General features: G+C 39.1%; 1 protein-coding gene across 1 annotated transcript in view; it reads right to left on the reverse strand.

Annotated features, from left to right (window-relative positions):
• The window catches only part of LOC128693269 (caskin-2), a 1,211,837-nt gene that overhangs the window by 1,190,706 nt on the left and 15,131 nt on the right, over positions 1-6,000 (reverse strand). Inside the window, exon 2 of the mRNA XM_070089381.1 lies at positions 3,501-3,572. The gene's annotated coding sequence lies outside the window, so the exon portion shown is untranslated. The remainder of the gene's footprint in view (positions 1-3,500; positions 3,573-6,000) is intronic.

Genomic DNA, 6,000 nt, shown 5'->3' on the forward strand with positions numbered 1-6,000 from the left:
TATATTAAATATTACTAGGTGAGTGAGTGTATAATACATATACATGTATATGTCGTGCCGAATAAGTAAAACTTGCGATTTCGGCTTAAATAGTAACGCACGTCTTGCCGAATAGGACAAGTGAAAATTTGTCTATGCAATAATTTCGCAAAAATCATTCTGAATTAAACGAAAAAATATATATTTCACTATGATGAAATTTACTGTTGATACTCACCTCAGTCCCCAGCAATTTCCATTCCCAACAATCTTTAAAAATCCCCAACAATTTTCATTCCCAACAATCTTTAACAATCCCCAACAATTCCCCATTCTCCAAGAATCCCTCCCTCAGTCCCTGCCCAGCGCAGGCGTCAACACACTCAGGAATCACCTAAACGTTTCCAATTTTAGACAAAAGCGGCGATTTTTTCGACAAGTTTCGAAATTATGGGCCGGTGGAGGAAATGGAGGAGATGTAGGGACGGAGGAAGAAGAGGAGGAGGAGGAGGAGGAGGAGGAGGCGAAGAACAGTCCAGTAGGCGAAGAGGAAAACGAAGAGGCGAGAAGTTAGATGAGGCAAGGAAGAATAGATGAAGTGGTGGAAGAGGAAAGAGAAGGAAGGGGAGTAGCAAGCGTGGAGAAAGTGGAGGCGGGGAAAGAGTAAGGAGAGAGAAAAATATATAGAAAGGGGAGGAGGCGATGAGATGACAAGGACGAACAGGAATATGAAAAAGATGAGAACAAAGAAGGAGGAGGCACAAAAGGCCGTTTCCTTAAAAGTTCCGGACACAAACTCCTTGTAAACTCGACCCTCCGGAAGAGAATGACAACAGAAACCTGGTAAACATCTGGTCAAACTGGTCATTTTTTGAGGTGGGAACCGGAGAGAGGTGAAGTTGAGGACTGCGTAACAAGGTGACAGATTTATGCCACAGCTGGGACTGTGTGTGTGTGTGTGTGTGTGTGTGTGTGTGTGTGTGTGTGTGAGAGAGAGAGAGAGAGAGAGAGAGAGAGAGAGAGAGAGAGAGAGAGAGAGAGAGAGAGAGAGAGAGAGAGAGAGAGAGGACTGACAGGAGTTAAGGATAGTGACAGGTGTACTGATAAATGGTTCAGAGACCTTCAAGTTGAATTAGACATGTGCAGCACTTTGGTATCTGTATTGAGGAAAATTTCGCAACACAGTGGCTTCATCAGTCCTATACAAAAAAGAATGGTGAAGATCAGAAGGAGTTTGAGATAATCAGTCCCTCAGCCTCGGGTCGATGTAATAACTCCATCAATCTTGAAAAGAATACAGCATATGCGAGAAGCTGCTTATATACTGTAAAAAGGTGAGGAAGCAGTAGGAGGCGATTTCACAGTGGACATAAATGATTACATCGACTCCAGGCTCAAGGACTGATTACCTCAAACTCCTTCTGATCTTCACCATTCTTCTTTGTATACGACTGATGAAGCCACTGCGTGGTGAAACGTTTCCTCAATAAAGATACCAAAGTGTTGCACACGTGTCTAATACATCATTATAGTGGCAGGTGTTAAGGGTTCAATGACAGGCGTAAAATATACACTAGCAGATGTTATTTTCACTTGCAGGTGTTAGAATTTCGCTGACAGGTGCTGAGGCTTCACTGACAGGCAGTGAAGACTCGCAGACAGGTATCGAGGGTACACCGACAGGTATTGAAATTTCACTGACAGCTTATAAAAAGTTCACTGACAGGTGTCAAACGTCCACTGACAGATGTCAAAAGTTTACACGGACAGATGTTGAAAGAGAAAAAAAAACAGACAAAAATACTACAAAAACACAACACCCTTCCTCCTCCTATCAACACCCGAAAAAAAAAATGAATCTAATTACACCTGTGTTCATAAACGAGTCATTGAACGCAGTTAATTATTTTGATGAACAAGCTGCGTGCAAAAATATTACCTGACGACGTTTAATGAGTTCATATTTGTTTTTTAATATAGTTCACAGGCTGATCAAAAAATAATTTTTTTTTTTTTGAGTTCACTCTCCGTGAAACGCAATATTACTTTTGTCAATATTCTTCCTATATTATTATAGTGATGTTACGGGAACAGTTAAATATACAAGGAAAATAACGCACCCAGTGGATAATATTATTAATTTAGTATTACTATTATTTTTTATATCATTATTATTGCGGTACTATAATACAATAATCATGGGAAAGCGATAAACCCGTATAGGTCACAGCGCCTGAGGAATGGGTTCAATCCTCCCTCCCTTAAGTGGCATCAAGTAACCTTCCCTTGAGGGCACGGAGAAGAGCTCTAGCTCTTGGTCTGTGGCGCCTGAGCGCACGGATCGCCAAAAACTCTAAATTAGCATGGGGTGATTTCAGCGCTGGGAAGTTTAGGAGGGTGGATATGCATTAAGCGCGCGCGCGTGCGCTCACGCATACACACATTCAATCATACTTTGTTATATCTCCCTCGTAATCACTAATTACGAGGTAATTAAGGAGAAAGAATGAAGTGTGTATTCACTGTGTTAACTTACCGCTTTCACTCGCTTTTTTTTTTTACCACTCACAGCTTCAGTTTCTTCTCTTATCCTTTGTTTCCTCCCTCTATCTTTAGTTTCCACCCTTTGCCTCCAACTAACCATCTGTTCTCTCATCTCTTCCTTTTATTCAAGCTGCATTTCCCCTACTTACCCCTTTATTACATCTATTTTTATCTTAACTCTCCACTACCCTCTCTCCCCCCCTTCTCAACATACGGCAGCAGCTGCCTCTTCATCACACAGTGTCAATACCAGTTACGTCTCACCAACATGCTGTCTCCCAGCCGCTACTCAACCACGCTCATTAATCTTTACTGGCACCTTCTCTCCCTCCTCCTTTCTACACTGGTCTCTGGGAGGAATAGGGAGGAGGGGCTGACAAGAAGGCAAATGTATATATATATATATATATATATATATATATATATATATATATATATATATATATATATATATATATATATATATAGTGCCGAATACATAAAACTGGTCAGTTAGCAAGAATTCATTTAAAATTAAGTCCATTCCAAAAAATTCTCTTATACATTTAAAGATATATTTTTATTTATTTTAATGTAAAAATTAATAATTTTGTACCAAAAGAACCTTAGAAAAAGCCTTCCTTAACCTTATTATAACAAACGCAATTTAATTTAGATTAATGCAACTAAATATATTTTAGGTAAGATTACAATAATTTAAGAAAAATACATTGACATACATATTTTTTTCGTTAGGTTCAGAATAATTTTTGCGAAATTATTGCATACACAAATTTTCTCTTGCCTTATTCAGAAAGAAGAGCGTTGCTATTTAAGTTAAATCGAAAGTTTTACCTATTCGTCACACACACACACACACACACACATATATATATATATATATATATATATATATATATATATATATATATATATATATATATATATATATAATATCTAGAGAGAGAGAGAGAGAGAGACAGAAGCGCAATACTCACCAGGTCTCTGCGTTCCTTCTGCAGATCCAGGCAACTCTCCTCGTTGGAAGGGGCTGCCACATACTTCACTTTCTGCAATGGGAAAAAAAAATCACAATGTTTACTCAGCGAATGTATCTGCCGCCATGAAAAATATTTTTGAATTACCATAACACAAGGAATGTGAAACTATCAGGAAACTGTAAACATCTACATAAATAATGCCCAATTTAAATAAACTATATATTGTATTAATATTTTTGCAAACCTGAAACTAATTTATATATATATATATATATATATATATATATATATATATATATATATATATATATATATACTAACGTACAAACAAAACTTTTTTTATTACCTTCATACAATTATATTTGTCTTTTTCTTTTATAATACATAAAATAAAAAATAAAAAATTATGTCTTTTAAAATTATTTTCTGAAGTGTACACAACAATGAGAATATGAAAAATAGACGAGAAATTGAGAGAGAGAGAGAGAGAGAGAGAGAGAGAGAGAGAGAGAGAGAGAGAGAGAGAGAGAGAGAGAGAGAGAGAGAGAGAGAGAGAGAGAATCACAAGAAAAATAAAACCAGGAGGCGTTCGTACCTCGCATGAAACTATGTATTGTCCACAAGTTTAAAGAGAATGATAAATTGACGAAAAAAAAAACAAAAGTTTGATCAGGACAACGCTTCGCTCTGTCTAGACTAGAGCTTTATAGAGTCACTGAGCGAGATATTGGATTGGGGATTAAGACATGTACAACAGTTTTGTATCTTGACTGCTGGACTCATCACATCTTTATTTCACTACCACTACTGCTGCTGCCTCTGTATTTGACTGAAGAAGCCTACTGTGTAGGCGTAATGTTTCATCAATAAAAATACCCAACTGCCACACATGTGTCTTAATCCATAATAGCGAAATGTTGTCCCAATAAAAGTTTGTTCCGTAGCTTGTGTGTGTACCTTGAGCTGCACACCAGAGTAGCGAACATTAGAAATGTCACCAGAAATTTCGAGAAAATGCATTTCCGGGCCTTACATTCAGCTTCTGTCAGGATCATCGTCCCACACCTTAGAGGCGTCAAAAGGCAAGAAAAATTATGAAGAACTGCAACTGAACAGTCACGCTCAGCAGAGATCGCTGGCTGGTGAGACAAGAATGGAAGTGAACTTGACTTTAGAAGACAAGGCAAGCAGAGGCAACATGACTACGTTAAAAATACATTTTACAGGGAAGGAGCCAGAATGATGGGGAAATGGGAGGTAACAAAATGAGAGGGATATACAAAGAACGAAGACTTTTTCACTATTTCTTTCTCCCTCTTTCATTCTCCCTCAAACCTCTTCCTCCATTTCTCACATCCATCCTTTCTCCCACTCTTCCTCATTTCCTATTTCATCCTTTCTCTCTCCATCGTAATCTTTCACCCCTGTATCTGCCGTTTCTCCCTCAACTTACAAATAGCTAGTATATTCCCCTTACTATGAGTTACAAAACTCTACTTTCACATAGAAAGCAAGACCATCTCTCTCTCTCTACATTATGAGAGGTTAGCGAGACTCTCCGCTTCACTAACGAAACAAAATACAGAAAACACAATTAAGGAGGCAATTTAATCACCAGGGTGCTGTACCTGGTTTGTGACCCGGATGGTACTGGCTGTTGAGAATCTCTCTTATGGTGTAGTACTTGAGGGTCGTTCTTGCGGTGTCGTACTGGAGGATACACGACCTTACTGATAAGGGTTAAATAGGGGGAACTCTAGCAGCTGGCCCAACTTAAGATAAATAGGGAGAGAAGCTGAACTTTGCAGCAACAGGGAAAATCGAACCCAACAACTTTGTAGGAGTCCACACAGTGAGCTTCCGTTGCAAGGCAAAGTTGTGTGTGTGAGAGAGAGAGAGAGAGAGAGAGAGAGAGAGAGAGAGAGAGAGAGAGACTAAATACTCTGACAGGCAACAGCAGAAGGAGCAGAACCCTGGATGCTCTATCTACAGGCCGCAGCTCCATCAATAAGCAACAGTAGGGAGAACAGACCTCTGGATGCCGTCAAGTAACCCAAACACTAACAGACATGCCGGAAGCATTGGTATAAAGTCTGTCAGGAAACAGGACAAGTGTTTCTTGAAGCAGGTCTTAGTCATATGATGACCCACAGCTAGAGCTTTCGGTCATCTGACCGAGGCCTTCCGCTGGCTTACCTCTTTAAAAATCATGGTTATGATTACCATTAGAATATTAGGGTAGCACCTGCCATCCTGCAGAACTTACAATGCTTAACAGTTCAAAATATTCCTCCATTGTTTTGATCCCCTCAAGGAAGGTTCCTTGATGTTGGTGAGGGGCTCTTGATTTAGGGAATTGGATCTGTGCTCCAGTTCCCCAAATTAAGCCTGAATGCCTTCCACATCCCCCCTAGGCGCTGTATAATCCTCCGGGTTTAGCGCTTCCCCCTTGATTATAAAAATAATAATCCAATGTTTTGATATAAAGACAACTATT

The sequence above is a fragment of the Cherax quadricarinatus genome, chromosome 28 (genome assembly GCF_038502225.1).
Source record: "Cherax quadricarinatus isolate ZL_2023a chromosome 28, ASM3850222v1, whole genome shotgun sequence".
NCBI classification, from domain to species: Eukaryota; Metazoa; Arthropoda; class Malacostraca; order Decapoda; family Parastacidae; genus Cherax; species Cherax quadricarinatus.